Source organism: Ovis canadensis, chromosome 2, assembly GCF_042477335.2.
Source record: "Ovis canadensis isolate MfBH-ARS-UI-01 breed Bighorn chromosome 2, ARS-UI_OviCan_v2, whole genome shotgun sequence".
Lineage (NCBI taxonomy): Eukaryota > Metazoa > Chordata > Mammalia > Artiodactyla > Bovidae > Ovis > Ovis canadensis.
In genome coordinates this window covers 91,343,362-91,361,012 of record NC_091246.1, presented here as the reverse complement: position 1 = coordinate 91,361,012, position 17,651 = coordinate 91,343,362, and the positions used below count along the sequence as shown (strand labels likewise).

Genomic DNA, 17,651 nt, shown 5'->3' with positions numbered 1-17,651 from the left:
GTTGAAACTAGAAGCCAATGTAGATTAGGCAAACCAGGTGAAGAGTTCTTTCCTGCCAAAACACGCCAGGAGAAGAGTCACCAAGCATTGAGACATGGCTAGTACAGAAGTGAGGTTAATTCTGGAAAGCCACAGAGGATTCTGAGCTATATGTGGCAGCTCTTAAATTCTACATTAAAGTGTAGTGTGTACCGAAAAGCCATATTTCTTCTTTATCCCACCCAAAAACCTGAAAGCCAGTTGTTCAGATATGGAAATCGGAATGAGAATTTCTAGCTGAGTATAATCATTTCTCTGGGGCTTCCCTGGTGACTCAAGTGGTGAAGAATCCTCCTGCAGTGCAGGAGACCAGGGTTCAATTCCTGGGTTGGGAAGATCCCCTGGAGAAGGAAAATGGCAACCCACTCCAGGATTCTTGCCTGGGAAATCTCATGGACATGGAAGCCTGGCAGACTACATACAGTCTGTAGGGTCACAAGAGTCAGACATGACTTAGTGACTAAACCACCATTAAGTATTTCTCTAACACACATTTCTTGAGTAACCACTCTGGGCCAGGCCCTGTGGTCAAAACTTTCAGAACTACAAAGATGATAAGGTATGGTCCCTACCCTTAGAAGAGTGAGGAAGACAGGGACATGTACACAAATAGTTTTATGAGCTCTATCAAGAGAAAGGAACAGCAAGTAGGCACTAAGGCCAAATCAGTATGTTGATGTGAAAATGTGGAAGAGTCACCTTTAAATCCCATCCCATAGATGAGTTAGTGGCAAGTTGCCTGACCAGAGTCCAACCATAGTATTGGGTTTTGCTGGAATTCAAATTAAACCTATACTGCTGGGTCTTTGATGCAGCTAAATCGTGGAATAGACCTGGAAAAAGATATAAATATATATAAAACATCTTTCCAAAAGCAATTTCGGCTTTTTTCATAAGATCATTCTCAAAAGCATGCAAAAAGCAGGAGCTATGGAAGAAAACACCACCCATGAATTAGCATACAATTTCTAACTTTGCATGAGTACACAAGTGTAAACCTTTCTAAGCAAAATAAGAAACAAGATAAGAACCCATTAATAGGGGAGTGTAAATAAATTATAGAATATCTCATACAGTGATGTTAAAAGAATGAGGTAGCTTAGCATACAGACATGTCCATGTGTATAGAAGTGAAAGAAAACAATCAGGAGGAAACAGCCTAGGCTAAAACTTTTTTTGTTATTTGACTCAACTTAAACACTTTTTCTGAACTGTGGTGTTGGAGAAGACTCTTGAGAGTCCCTTGGACTGCAAGGAGATCCAACCAGTCCATTCTGAAGGAGATCAGCCCTGGGATTTCTTTGGAAGGAATGATGCTAAAGCCGAAACTCCAATACTTTGGACACCTCATGCGAAGAGTTGACTCATTGGAAAAGACTTTGATGCTGGGAGGGACTGGGGGCAGGAGGAGAAGGGGACGACAGAGGATGAGATGGCTGGATGGCATCACTGACTCGATGGATGTGAGTCTGAGTGAACTCCGGGTGTTGGTGATGGACAGGGAGGCCCGGCGTGCTGCGATTCATGGGGTCAAAAAGAGTTGGACATGACTGAGTGACTGAACTGAACTGAAACACTTTTTCTAAAGATTAAGCAAAAGCAGAAAAAGGCATAAATATGTAAATAAAGTATGAAATTATGCATTCTTTACTTATCACTATTATGTTTTACCTCCAAAATTACAATGATTTAGAGTGAATTTTTAATAAAAAAATTTTTTTTGAGTGTTTGTATTATTTTACCTACCAAAAATAATTTTGTTTTAAAGTACAGTGTGTGAAAACTTTTGGTATTATCCTTAAGTATTACTAGGTTGTTTTAGACACTTTCTCTGGAGTCACTTTTGCAAGCCTTATCTCTATTAATGTTTAAAGCCTTCAATCTAATTAACCCGTGCACACTATAATTTTAATTCAAAAAGAAAAGTGAACTTTGACCCAACTTCAGATGTTAAGTGTGTATCTAGCCTCCATACCAGCCCACAGCATATTTGTTATCATTTGTCTTTACTCTTCATTATAAGAAAGGTAAATGAAAAGGCGAGAATGGGGAAAAGGTCAAGAAAAAAAGAGAAAAAAGAGAAAATAACTGATTATCCTTTCAATAATGGGAACTGAAAGTCATCTGTTAAATGTAGCCCCTATGTTCACGGCGGGTCAACATCCCAGGCTCCATTCTATGGCTTGTGCCTTACTGTACAATAATTGCCTTTGAGTATTGCGATGACTCAAGACCCTCAGCTGTGATCATCACCTTTTCACCTTCTAGGGAAATTCACAAAGATAAAAAGCCAGAGTCTCACTTTTATGAGCCAAATTCACTTCTAGAAATGAGGCTGCACGCCACAGAGAGAAAGCCAGTACGGCATGTGTACAGGATGTGGGATCCAGCCCAGCAGCTCAAATCAGCCAACGCCGTTTCACGGAGAAGACAAAGGCAAATAGGCAGAGAAGCAGGCACGTGGTTAGCGTCCACGTGACACAAGTGGAGCAGGCATCTCCACCCTCCCTTGGTGCCACTGCCCAAGCCAGACACACCCACTCTCAGCCAGACTCTCCCACTCTCAGCCACCAGGGCTGGGCCGAGTTCAGCCACTAGAAGCCTGCAGCATGAGGAGAGGTGAGAGCTATGTGTGGTGTCAATCGACATGTACATGATTACCCAACAGGGAAAATAAAGGGGGAAAAGCACATCTACACCCACTCCTATACAATTGTTTTCAAAGATCTTGAGGCAGAGAAACCAGAACTAAGAGAGAATGGTATTAGCTCAGTAAATATGAAATAAGCATCAACACTCTCTTAAGCAACATTCCAGTTCCAGTAGAAGAATTTTCAGTGGTGAACAAGCGAAAGACAGTTCCAGCTGCCCTCAACAGCATTTATTGGTTTGCTGTAAATACATTAGTTAGAACTGCTGAAACAACTAGGAAAAAAAAAAAAAACTAAGAGAAATTAAAATAATAATACTGTGATGATGATAATAATTATAGTTACCATTTATTAAGCAGTTATTAGGTGCCAGTTTGCTGTATTTAGCTACATGGCTTAATCTTCATAATAGTCTTTGAAGTAGGTTTTATTTTTCCAATTTTACAGATAAGAAAGCTACATCAAATCTAAATTGAATATCTTTCCCAAGAATACTGCTGCTGCTGCTGCTAAGTCACTTCAGCCGTGTCCGACTCTGTGCGACCCCATAGACAGCTGCCCACCAGGCTCCACCATCCCTGGGATTGTCCAGGCAAGAACACTGGAGTGGGTTGCCATTTCCTTCTCCAATGCAGGAAAGTGAAAAGTGAAAGTGAAGTCGCTCAGTCGTGTCCGACTCTTAGCGACCCCATGAACTGCAGCCCACCAGGCTCCTCCGCCTTGGGATTTTCCAGGCAAGAGTATGGCTCTTGCACTTTAACTAGTGGCATGCCATTGTCTTCTCCCCCTAGTTAGAGTGAAAGAGCCATACTCAGATTCCCCCTGAACTGTCTCCACTATACCAGGAGTCAGCAACCTGTGGCCCTTCTGTCCAATCTGTCCTGCTGTCTGTTTTTGTAGATAAAGCTATACTGAAATGTAGACATTCTCATTCATTTTTGTATTATCTATGGTTGCTTTGGTGCTGTAACAGCAAAATTGAGTATCTGGCCCACAAAGGGTAAAGAGTTTACTATCTGGCCTTTAAGAGAACAATTTGGCCAACTTCTGCAATGCAGTATGCCATTAGGTATTTTTAAAAGGTTGAGTATAATAAATATTTTTGGAGAATTATGAAATTCTAAGAAATGGGAGTACACTGCACTCAACTCTGCCTGTGCATAGATCTTTCTTCCACTCCTTAAAAACTCAGTTGGGGAAAGCATATTTGTGTTTCCAAAATTTAGAACCTGAATTTTATCAAGGAATTCTTTCACATCCTTCCCAGACCTTCTTTCAGTTCCTTCACACTTCAGGTTCTCACAGAACATCTTACCAAACTGGGCACCTAAAAGAGAAAGAGAGGGAGAAACACAATGAAAAAATAATGCTATAGTTTCAGGGAACTTCCATCCATTCTGACACTGACCCCCTGCCACAGGGCAACTCCAAAGGAACAGCATGCCACATTACAGGGTTCACTTGCCTTAGGCTTGTTAGCTTGGTGCACCTGAGTAGATGAATTTATAGACTAAAAGAATAGTATTTTAATATGGAAGGCATATTAGCTAGATTATAGTATTTATCAGGTTGAAAACAAAAACAAAAACTCAGCAAACCTGGGTGACTTGTCAGAGATTACGTCCAGTTCTAACTGTTTCTTCCTGACTTGCATACAGGTTTCTCAAAAGGCAGGTTAGGTGGTCTGGTATTCCCATCTCTTTCAGAATTTTCCACAGTTTATTGTGATCCACACAGTCAAAGACTTTGGCATAGTCAATAAAGCAGAAATAGATGTTTTTCTGGAACTCTCTTGCTTTTTCAATGATCCGGCGAATGTTGGCAATTTGATCTCTGGTTCCTCTGCCTTTTCTAAAACCAGCTTGAACATCTGGTCCACATATTGCTGAAGCCTGGCTTGGAGAATTTTGAGTTGGACTATAAAGAAAGCTGATTGCTGAAGACTTGATGCTTTTGAACTGTGGTGTTGGAGAAGACTCTTCAGAGTCCCTTGCACTGCAAGAGGATCCAACCAGTCCATCCTAAAGGAAATCAGTCCTGGGTGTTCATTGGATGGACTGATGTTGAAGCTGAAACTCCAATACTTTGGTCACCTGATGCGGAGAGCTAACTCATTTGAAAAGATCCTGATGCTGGGAAAGATTGAGGGCAGGAGAAGGGGATGATAGAGGATGAGATGGTTGGATGGCATCACCAACACAATGGACATGGGTTTGGGTGGACTTCGGGAGTTGGTGATGGACAGGGAGGCCTGGCTTGCTGTGGTTCATGGGGTCACAACGAGTCGGACACGACTGAGTGACTGAACTGAACTGAACAGAGAAAAGGCCTCTTTTACTCCACCATTCTTGCCCAGAGAATCCCATAGGCAGAGGAGCTTGGCAGGCTATCGTCCATAGGGTCACAAAGAGTCAGACACGACTGAAGTGACTTAGCACGCACATCCAATCTACCGTGCATTCAATAGGGTCTGGTGTAAGGCCACAGCCATATGCTATACATATATATTCACTAATATATTCACTAATTTCATGTCCTTTATCAAGGCCACAACTTTGATGGAAAGAGTACCTTTGAGGAATCAGGCAGACTTAGATCCAAACACTGACTTGGTCACTCATTGCTTGTGTAAACTTAGCAAAATCAGTAAACCACTTTAAGCCTCAGTTTTATATAAATAAAACATGGTAAGCTGTTCTCTGACTTTAAAGAAGATAAACTGAAACAGCACAGTCAATGCCTAACAATGTATCTGGCACATAGTAAGAACTTTATGAATATACGGCAAACACTAGTATTGTTCTTACAAGATGAGTCAAAGTGCACCACCTCAGTCTCTTTTTGGAACAAGGTCCATAGGTATTAGCATTTGGACCACGTGGCATCTCACTGTTCAAGTATAGATGATAACTGCTAGTTGCCTATGGTCGAGTTGAAGAATTCACCTGAGAAAGCTAACTTTTAGCTTTCTAATCAAGTCTGGTACCAGTGCATATAATTGTTATTATATGTTATAATTTATGGACAACCTTGTTTTTAATTACAAGGTTTTTATTAGAGAAACAGGTTTCAGGGTGAGTCTGCGATCTGACTTGCCAGCACTTGTTGGAAGTTTTTATGTGATTCATTTACATGTGTGTGTGTGTGTTTAGGAGTAGTGCTATTATTAAACTTTGCTGACATACTGTGAGGAATCTGTGATTCAAATTTGTCTGTATATACACCTTCCCCACCACCCACTCTGTCCCTTCACACAACTCACCCCTCCCCCATTTATCAAGGACTAGTTTCAGATTATTTTCCAGGATGTATACAGATAGAATCACTTGGAATGGTCCTTGCCTAATTCTCTTTAGCTACTTGTGCATATGAGATAGAAGTAAACACTGCTTAAAAGTAAAAATCTTTCAAAAAGAAAAAGGAGGGGGAGGGGACTTCCCTGGTGGTTCAGTGGTTAAGACTTCACTCCTTCATTGCAGAGGGCATGGGTTTGATCCCTCATGGGGGAACTAAGAACCCACACACTGCACAGTAGGGCCAAGAAAAAAAAAAAGCGAAAATCTTTTAGGTAATGTGGTGAATAGAAAATCCAAGGGGACTCATTATGATGTAAAGCAGGCATGTCATTTCCTCATTCTCAATGTTGTTAATTTTGTAGAAAGGATACCTGCAGAAAAAACCATCTTCACATCAAAGTCAGCAAATGATACCGATAGGTCAGTGCTATAAATCTCACTCAGAGGAAAAGGGAAAAGATGATTATACAAAACCTGCAAGGAATAAAGATACTCTCACAAATAGAAAACTGAAAACGAAATGGAATGGACAGTAATGAAACAACTCCATGATGATTATAATAGCAAGAGCTGAACCTTTGTCAAGCACTTCCCACATATGGACATGAAACCTGCATATGAAGCCCAGGGCAAGGCATTGTAGAAAGGTTACATGATAATGTTTTACAGATGGGAGTTCTCTTTAGTGTTACTATTGTCTTTAAGCTTCCAACTGCTCTGTTAATTAAAAACATAGGAAAGAGTAGAAGAAATGAAGAGGAGGGGAAAAGAGAGGGAAAAGAGGAAAGAATGGGAGAATAAAAGAGGTAGAAAAGATGTCCAGTGTTAGGTATCACAATCCATTAAAAATGCAAACACTTGGGGCCACCACACAACCATTTCACTTGATCCCACCTCACTGAGTCACTTCTTAAAAGGACCCCTATGGACTCACGTTACATGTTGCTGACAAGTAAATTAAATCACCCCCTCCCCAAAATGAATGGCTTAAAATGCCTGTGGGCCAGGATTCTAAGGATGGTGTGACAGGTCCTCCTCTTCACAGTTTCTCACCAGGCTGCAGTGAAAGTGTCCAGCAGGGCTGGAGTCTCATCTGAAGGCTCACCTAGGGAAGGCGCTGCTTCCAAGTTAATATACCTGATTGTTGGCAGGATTAATTTCCTTGAGAAGAGGGTGAACAAAGGCCTTCAGTTCCCTGCGAGCTTTAGCTGGAGACTGTCCTCAGTTCCTCTTTCCTATGGCAACTTTTCTTCATCAGAATCAGCAGGAGAGAGAGTCTTAGAACATACACTTGAGAAAAGTTCCTCCTATAATCCATGGGCCACTTAAAATCATCTCAAGCACCTCCGGTGCTATGTTACTGTAGTTTGGAAAATATTGACACATGTGATCTTCCTTAGTCCTTGTTACAATTATTTGAGGCAAAAAGAGAAGGCACAATTATTCCCATTTCTAAGATGAGAAAAACAGGTTCATGGATAAAATTTTACAGCCAGTAAATTTCCAGAAATGGGCCTGGCACTCATGCTTTCTCCATATCAACCCAATTCTTCTACTGTACTACGAATGCTTCTAAGGAAGACAAATTTAGAACTAAAAGTAAAGTTTTCTTTTTTTATTTAGATATGACTATTTTGGAATTTGGTGGTAATTTGAATAGCAACCAGAAAGAAAATAATTAGCAAACAGAAATACTGAGAATAGATTGCCAAGTGGTGGTCGGCAGCATCTCAGATAGTTTTGGATTAGCTCAGCCTCCTAGGAGTCAAGCCTGTGTAATCCCCTCCACTTGAATAACTTACTTTGAACCAATAGAATGTGGCAATTTCCCTGATTAAAAAAATTACAAAAGATTAGTTAATCAGGGAAATGATACCTTCTCTAAATTGCCATTTTCTGGAAATTTACTGGTTGTAAAATTTTATCCATGAACCTGATTTTCTCATCTTAGAAATGGGAATAATTGTGCCTTCTCTTTTGCCTCAAATAACTGTAACAAGGACTAAGGAAGATCACATGTGTCAATATTTTCCAAACCACAGTAACATAGCACCAGAGGTGCGTGAGATGATTTTAAGTGGCCCATGGATTATAGGAGGAACTTTTCTCAAGTGTATGTTTTTAGAGTGTATTAGAAAAATATAACGTGCATAGCAAACCCATGATTTCATAGCTAATGTTACTTAAATGAGATTTAAAGGAAGTTGAGGAAAGTGTGAGTCAAACTGAAAACAAATATTAAGAAAAGAATATACTAGGTGGTCTAAGAATAGGACAAACATTGTGAAAGCGGTATACAAATGACTGCATAAAATTTAGAATGCTCAGTAAATACATTGAATCTTATTCATTAACTTTTGCCCCATGACTCTGGTTGAAGAAGGTAACTAGATATATCCTTATTACTAGCAGAGCAAACCTAACTACACCTGGTAAAAGAGATGACTCCTTGAAAATCCAATCCTAAATTGTTTGCCCACATATAATCCATCTATTTTAATATTTTATTAATAAAACATTATTCATTCTCTATGTCTTTTTTCTTGTCCTAGGATGTATTAATAATAACTTCCACTTATTAGGAGCTCAATATGCTAAAAGTTGGCGATAGACAGGGAGGCCTAGCATTCTGCAATTCATGGGGTCGCAAAGAGTCAGACACGACTGAGCAACTGAACTTACTGACTGATGCTAAAATCTGCATATACAATTTCAACTAACATTTATCCTTGAGGAAGGATGTATTAATATTATTGTTCATTTGAATGAGGAAACAGAACGTTAAAGAGGTTAAATAACTTGGCCAAAATAACTCAGCAAAATAATAAGACAAGTAGAATTTATTTTTTTAATTTACCTATTTTAATTGGAGGCTAATTACTTTACAATTTTGTAGTGGTTTTGCCATACACTGACAAGCAGAATTTAAACTCAGGTCTATCTAACTTTAAACCCTGTTTTAAGTCTACTTCTGCCAGTAATGTTTTAAAGGACTGACCCTCCACTTAGTATGCCCACACCTCATCTTTTTTGACTTCTTACACTTTTACATTTTAGCATTCTAATTTTTTTCCTCTGGAATGTGGGAAAATATATCAACACCGGGGCATTCAAAACAAGGTCAGAGAATGAATCTTTTTTTTTTTTTTTTTTTTTTGCCAAATCCCCAGATAGGACATACACATAAAGCAGAATAAATAACTGCAAAGAAATCTCTCAAGACCAGACAGCATCTGAGTTTTGCTTTTTCAGTATGACATGTAAGTTTTGACTGACATGTGATTTTCTAAGTGATAAGGGTAACTAAAATGTCTTTAATTCTCTTTCCAAGAAGAACTTTGAGCTTTATGTCTTTAGATCAAGAAAAATAGACTTGCAAAATCTACTTTGAGAAAATACTACTCAAGTTATAGCCCATGAACAGGCGGGAATTAGAATTCAGGAGGCTGTACAGAACAGAATGGTCCTATGAGGAAAATATTACTCTTCTATATTATTCACTCCCCATTTTGTAACAGGAAGCAAGTTTTTGCTCATTTGAATCATGGAGTATTAATATCACGAGATTCAGACCCTAGTAACTACAAACAAGACAAAATTAACTTGTCACATGAAAGTCACATGAATATGGAAAATTGTTTTTAAAAACCTGAAAGCAAGCCCTTGTGATATTCTCTAAGAATGTTCAGATTGAACTTAGCAGAAATGTCTTCCCATTAGTCTTCTCTTCCCACGTAGCCCTGGAAGATGACCCCAAACAGCAGTATGGGTGTCTCTTGCAGGCACATATCACCCTGACTACCACAGAGTCTTGTGGGTTGGGTCAGAGGCAAGATGGGAGGTGCCATCAGAGCATGACCACCTACATTCTCTCTTCTCTGGATCCTTTAAGCAGTCCTGGCCAGGATTCCTGGAGAATATTCAACAATCTGAATTGGTTAGATCATCTTCTCTATGACTGGATTCATATCAAATGTTCCATCAGGAACCCCACATAGATGAACCTCAAACTGTACTCACAAAGTATACATCAAAATTAGTAACACTGTTCTATAAGCCTGTCTAATACTTCACTGTTAAATTTCAAGTGTTAATTTAAGATTACGTGCCAAATTTTAAAATCCTAACATTGCCTTTATATTGATTATGTTTCTGATAATTCTTTGAATTTGTTTTGAAACTTTCATTTCAACACTGCCTTGGTTATAACCACATCAAACACAATTTGAGACTAGACTGTCAAAATTAAAATCCTAAACTGCCATCATAACGATACTGAATTTTGACTTATGACACTTTTATAAAACTTTCATTTCAACTATGCCTTGGTGTATAACCACATCTAGTTCTTCAACTCTGAATTAGGGGTACTCATTTAATATGGGAATAGCAAAATTAGTAACCCAAATCTGACATGCCTTATTCTGGTGTCTAGGTCTGTTTCTTAAAAAATTGCTTTAAATCTACCAAGGTTTCTTTAAGATGAAAATAACTCTGCATTCAGTTTATGATTTTTGAAGAAATGGTCTCATTATTGATTCATTCATGTAACAAAAAATTTTTTAGAAGTCTTTATATGATGGGGTATTGATTTATCATAAGCTAAATCTTGTGTTGGAGAAGGAAATGGCAACCCACTCCAGTATTCTTGCCTAGAGAATCCCATGGACAGAGGAGCCCGGCAGGCTACAGTCCATGGGGCTGCAAGAGAGCTGGACACAACAGAGCAGCTGAACAACAAACTTTGTGTATTTGAGGGTATAGTATAAAATATGAAATATGTTCAATTTTAAAATAACTTCTTTTACATGCTATTTCTATAATATGATTAACTTTACAACAAAAATTGCTACTCTTCCTAGAATGTAACAGCCATGAGGATGGGGATCTTTTACTATTTTGTCACCAATACATCTAGAGAGCTTCCAAGAGTGCCTGTCACATAACAGACACTCATTAACTATTTGTTGAGTGACCATTAGACGAACTGAAAAATCAGAACAGACGCACACAGAAATGAGCAACCATGAAGAAAGGTATTCCTCATTCAGAAAAGGCCTTACTTTTAGACAATTTTCTAACGATATTGTCTTGCTCGCTATTTTTTCACTTAGTAAGAATGCACCTATAAAGAGAAACTTCAGAAGAAACTCTTATCAGGGGTATTATGTGGTAAATGCCTTCTCTTGGCATTGTTTCTGGGTGTTTTTATGTAGTTCTCTGATCTGCTTCAATAGATTATTCCAAGGTTGAATCCAATAGATTATTCCAATTTGAATTACAGGCATACCTTGTTTCACTGCACTTCATTTAATTGCGCTTCACAGATCTTGTGTTTTTTACAGACTGAAGATTTTTGGCAACCCTGCAGCAAGCAAATCTACACTATTTTTCCAACAGCATTTATTCTTTTCATGTCCATGTGTCGTATTTTGATCATTCTCATGATACTTCAAACTTTGGGGTTAGTATTATATTTGTTATGATGATCTGTGATCGGTGATCTCTGATATTACTGTTGTAATTATTTGAGGCCACCATGAACTGTAACAACATAAAGTTGGCAGACTGAATAATTCACGGATAATACACGGATAAACCTGTGTATTATGACTTCTCCTCTGACCTGCCCTTCCCTGTCTCCCTCCCTCTCCTCAGGCCTTCCTATTCACTGAGATAAGATAAATTAAAATTAGGCCAATTAATCACCTTACAATAGCCTCTGAGCATTCAAGTGGAAGGAAGAGTTGCAGGTCTCTCACTTTAAAGCAAAGCCAGAAATGATTAAGCTTAGAGAGGAAAGTACATTGAAAGCCTGGATAGGTCAAAAGTTAGGCCTTCCCCACCGAAAGAAAAAAAATGAAATCTTCAGTCATGTCCGACTCTTTGCAACCCTATGGACTGCAGCCCACCAGGCTCCTCTGTCCATGGGATTCTCCAGGCAAGAATACTGGAAGGGGTAGCCATTCCCTTCTCCAGGGGATCTTCCCAACCCAGGGATCAAACCTGGGTCTCCCACATTGCAGGCAGATTTTTTACCATCTGAGCCACCAGGGAAGTCTTGTGTGCCAAATAGTTAATTTTTTAATGAAAAGGGAAAGTTCTTGAAGGAAATTAAAATTGCTACTCCACTGAACACATGAGTGATAAGAAAGTAAAAGAGGCTCATTGCTGATACGGAGAAAGTTTCAGCGGTCTGAATGTAAGATCAAACCAGCTACAGCATTCCCTTAAGACGCCTAACCCAAAGAAAGCCCTAACTCTCTGCAATTCTGTGAAGGCTAAGAGAGGTGAGGGGAAAAGCTTGAAGGTAGCAGAAGTTGGTTCACAAGGTTTACGTCTCTGTAATGTAAAAGTGCAAGGTGAAGCATCAAGAACTGATATGGGAGCTACAGCAAGATATCTAGAGATCTGGCTAAGATAATTAACAAAGGTGGCTCTATTAAACACAGATTTTCATTTATACATAAAACCTTGTATTAGGAGAAGGCACCATCTTGGACTTTCACAGCTAGAGGGGAGAAGTCAAAATTCAAAGCCTGGGGTTAATGCAGTGATGACTTTTAAGTTGAGGCCAGTGCTCATCTACCATTCCAGAAATCTTAGGGCCCTTAAAAATCATGCTACATTTACTCTGTTTCAGCTCTATAAATGAAACAACAGACTCTATATGACAGTAAAAGATTCTTTTCAAAATATGACTGCTCACTGACAATGCACCTGGTCACCCAAGAGCTCTGACAGAGATAAACAATGAGATTAAGATTGTTTTCATGCCTGCTAACACAATATTTCTTCTGCAGCTCATGCATCAAGGAGTAATTCTGACTTTCAAGTCTTATTATTTAAGAAATATATTCCATAAGGCTACAGCTACCATAGATAGTCATTTTTCTGGGTAAAGTCAACTGAAAATCTTCTGGAAAGGATTCAGTATTCTAGATGCCATTAAGAACATCAATGGTTTGTGAGAAGAGGGCAAAATATCAACATTAACATGAGTTCGGAAGAAATTGATTTCAATCCTCATAGATGACTTTGAGGGATTCGAGACTTCAGTGGAGGAAGTCACTGCAAATGTGGTGGAAAGAGCAAGAGAATTAGAATTAGAAGTGCAGCCTGAAGATGTAACTGAATTGCTACAATCTCGTGATAAAACTTTAATAAATGAGGAGTCACTTTTTATGGATGAGCAAAGAAACAGCTTCTTGAAATCTACTCCTGATGAAGATGCTGTGAAGACTGTTGAAATGACAACAAAGAATTTAGAGTATTGCATAAACTTAGTTGATAAAGCAGCATCAGGATTTGAGAGGATTGACTCCAATTTTGAAAAAAATTCTACAGTGGGTTAAATGTTATCAAACTGCATTGCATCTACAGAAAGATCGTCCATGAAAGAAAGAGTTAATGAATGCAGCAAACTTCGTTTTATCTTATTTTAAGGAATCGCCACACTCTCACCAATCTTCAGAAACCACCACCCTGATTAGTCAGAAGCCATCAACCTGGAGCTAAGACTTTCCATGAGCAAAAAGATTATGATTTGTTGAAGAATCAGACAATGTTTAGCATTTTTTAGTAATAAAATATTTTAAATTAAGGTATGCACTTTGTTGTTTTTTTTTTTTTTAAGACATAATGCAATTTAGCACTTAATAGACTACAGTATGGGGCTTCCCTGGTGGCTCAGATGGTAAAGAACCTGCCTCCAATGCAGAAGACCCGGGTTCAATCCCTAGGTCAGGGAAGATCCCCTGGAGAAGGGAATGGCTACCCACTCCAGTATTCTTGCCTGGATAATTTCAGAGACAGAGGAGTCTAGCAGGCTACACAGGGTCGCAAAGGTCGGACACGACTGAGCAAGTAACACTTTCACTTCACTTTCAGACTAAGTATGATTTCCCAAGTGGCACAACAGTAGAGAATCCTCTTGCCAATGCAGAAGATGCAAGAGACATGGGTTCAATCCCTGGGTCAGGGAAGATCCCCAGGAATGGGAAATGGCAGCCCACTTCAGTATTCTTACTTGGAAAATTCTATGGACAGAGAAGCCTGATGGATTAGAGTCTATGGGGTTGCAAAGAGTCAGACACAACTGAGAGACTGAGCATGCATGCACTCACAGATTATAGTATAAATATAACTTTTATATGTACTAGGAAACAAAAAAATTTGTGCAAATGCTTTATTATGATATTTATTTTATTGCCATGGTCTGGAACTGAACTGATATTTTCCAAGTATGCCTGTGCATTCATATCTTTGGAAGTAGCCCTTATATATAAACAATCAAAAAAAAGTTAAGCCTAAATTTTAAAAAATAAACAAAAAACATTATCAATGTAAAGATGTATAAAAAATGTCTTCGGAATGATCAAGCAAATTTAAAGTTGGAAGAGGTGGTTTCAATGTATTTATCAACATATTTGCTGGAAATATTTCAGAATTATTTAACTTTTACTATTTTTTTTTCTGAAAAATAAACTTTCCAGGCTAAAATTGTGACATACAATTTCATTTCTACATTTGTCAGTATAAATTAGTCTGCATTTAAAATTTGCACTCCTCTCTGAGCTCCATTGGAAAAGACTCCGATGCTGGGAGGGATTGGGGGCAGGAGGAGAAGGGGACGACGGAGGGTGAGATGGCATCGCTGACTCGATGGACGTGAGTCTGAGTGAGCTCCGGGAGTTGGTGATGGACAGGGAGGCCTGGCGTGCTGCGATTCATGGGGTCGCAAAGAGTCGGACACGACTGAGCGACTGAACTGAACTGAACTGAGCTCCAGACCCACCTTTGTAATACTGGCCATCTCCACTCTGGATACATCACCATGTCTCAAGTTCAAGTGCTCTGAATGCAAACTTGTGATCTTTACCTCTGCATCCTCCTCCAGTATTCCTTATTTTGATGACCACGATCACCAACTTCTTCAGTTGTACACATCTGCATATCTTCCTCTCTTATCTGCTATCTCAAATTTATTGCTAAACTCTGTTGAAGTTAACCCTTAAATATTAAATATACCTTAAAGACTTCTATTTCTTTCCATGTTGGTTACAAACACTTTAGTTCAAGCTACCATAATCTATCCATTGAACTGCCAGCCCACAGGTATCCATTCTTGCTTCTTCTCCAAACCATTTTCCAATGTGCATCTAAAGTAATTTTTTTCTTCTTTTATTTAACTGAAAATCTGATCACATCACTGCTCTGCTTAAACACATCAATGGCTTCTCCTTTTCTTAATATAAAGAAGAAATTCTTATCATGGCCTATACTGCCCTTACAAGATTTTGCTGTACTTAATTTTCCAACCACAGTTAGCCATACTCTCCTCCTCCATCCCTATGCTTAACTATTGTTATTGTTTAGTTGTTAAATCGTGTCCCTCTCTGCGACCCCAAGGACTTCAGCACACAGTCCTTCATAATCTCCCAGAGTTTGCTCAAATTTATGTCTATTGAGTTAATGATGCTATGTTTATGTGCTTAACCATAACTCATTCAGTTCAGTTCAGTTCACTCAGTCGTGTCCCACTCTTTGCAACCCCATGAATTGCAGCACACCAGGCCTCCCTGTTCATCACCAACTCCCGGAGTTCACTCAGACTCACGTCCATCGAGTCAGTGATGCCATCCAGCCATCTCATCCTCTGTCGTCCCCTACTCCTCCTGCCCCTAACCCCTCTCAGCATCAAAGTCTTTTCCAATGAGTCAACTCTTCACATGAGGTGGCCAAAGTACTGGAGCTTCAGCTTTAGCATCATTCCTTCCAAAGAAATCCCAGGGCTGATCTCCTTCAGAATGGACTGGTTGGATCTCCTTGCAGTCCAAGGGACTCTCAAGAATCTTCTCCAATGCCGCAGTTCAAAAGCATCAATTCTTTGGCACTCAGCTTTCTTCACAGTCTAACTCTCACATTCATACATAACCACAGGAAAAACCATAGCCTTGACTAGACAGACCTTTGTTGGCAAAGTAATGTCTCTGCTTTTGAATATGCTATCTAGGTTGCTTATAACCTTTCTTCCCAGGAGTAAGCATCTTTTAATTTCATGGCTGCAGTCACCATCTGCAGTGATTTTGGAGCCCCCAAAAATAAAGTCTGACACTGTTTCCACTGTTTCCCCATCTATTTCCCATGAAGTGATGGGACCAGATGTCATGATCTTCATTTTCTGAATGTTGAGCTTTAAGCCAACTTTTCACTCTCCTCTTTCACTTTCATCAAGAGGCTTTTGAGTTTCTCTTCACTTTCTGCCATAAGTGTAGTGTCATCTGCATATCTGAGGTTATTGATACTTCTCCCGGTACTCTTGATTCTAGCTTGTGTTTCTTCCAGTCCAGAGTTTCTCATGATGTACTCTGCATATAAGTTAAATAAGCAGGGTGACAATATACAGCCTTGACATACTCCTTTGCCTGTTTGGAACCAGTCTGTTGTTCCACGTCCAGTTCTAACTGTTGCTTCCTGGCCTGCATACAGATTTCTCAAGAGGCAGGTCAGGTGGTCTGGTATTCCCATCTCCTTCAGAATTTTCCACAGTTTATTGTGATCCACACAGCCAAAGGCTTTGGCATAGTCAATAAGCAGAAATAGGTGTTTTTCTGGAACTCTCTTGCTTTTTCCATGATCCATCGGATGTTGGCAATTTGATCTCTGGTTCCTCTGCCTTTTCTAAAACCAGCTTGAACATCAGGGAGTTCACGGTTCAAGTATTGCTGAAGCCTGGCTTGGAGAATTTTGAGCATTACTTTACTAGCATGTGAGATGAGTGCAATTGTGCGGTAGCTTGAGCATTCTTTGGCATTGCCTTTCTTTGGGACTGGAATGAAAACTGACCTTTTCCAGTCCTGTGGCCACTGCTGAGTTTTCCAAATTTGTTGGCATATTGAGTGCAGCACTTTCACAGCATCATCTTTCAGGATTGGAAATAGCTCCACTGGAATGCCACACCTCTACTAGCTTTGTTCGTAGTGATGCTTTCTAAGGCCCACTTGACTTCATATTCCAGGATGTCTGGCTCTAGATGAGTGATCACACCATTGTGATTATCCAGGTTGTGAAGATCTTTTTTTGTATACTTCTTCTGTGTATTCTTTCCATCTCTTCTTAATATCTTCTGCTTCTATTAGGTCTATACCATTTCTGTGTTTTATTGAGTCCATCTTTGCATGAAATGTTCCCTTGGTATCTCTAATTTTCTTGAGGAGATCTCCAGTCTTTCCCATTCTGTTGTTTTCATCTATTTCTTTGCACTGATCGCTGATGAAGGCTTTCTTATCTCTCCTTGCTATTCTTTGGAACTCTGCATTCAGATGCTTATATCTTTCCTTTTCTCTTTTGCTTTTCGCTTCTCTTCTTTTCACAGCTATTTGTAAGGCCTCCCCAGACAGTCATTTTGCTTTTTTGCATTTCTTTTCCATGGGGATAGTCTTGATCCCTGTCTCCTGTACAATGTCATGAACCTCATTCCATAGTTCATCAGGCACTCTATCTATCAGATCTAGGCCCTTAAATCTATTTCTCACTTCCACTGTATAATCATAAGGGATTTGATTTAGGCCATACCTGAATGGTCTAGCGGTTTTGTCCATACTTACCCCTACATCAGAGCTTGCCACATGCAGTTCTTTCAGCCTGGAATGTTCCTCCTTGC

At 39.4% G+C, this 17,651-nt stretch overlaps 1 long non-coding RNA gene across 3 annotated transcripts in view; it reads right to left on the bottom strand.

Moving 5' to 3' along the window:
* The window catches only part of LOC138432680 (uncharacterized), a 66,347-nt gene that overhangs the window by 23,324 nt on the left and 25,372 nt on the right, over positions 1 to 17,651 (bottom strand). Inside the window, exon 3 of one of the 3 annotated variants that reach the window (XR_011253945.1) lies at positions 3,920 to 4,017. The exons of 1 other annotated variant lie outside the window; for it this stretch is intronic. This is a non-coding gene — a long non-coding RNA (uncharacterized lncRNA). The remainder of the gene's footprint in view (positions 1 to 3,919; positions 4,018 to 17,651) is intronic. One more of the 3 variants, XR_011253944.1, reaches the window with a different exon arrangement.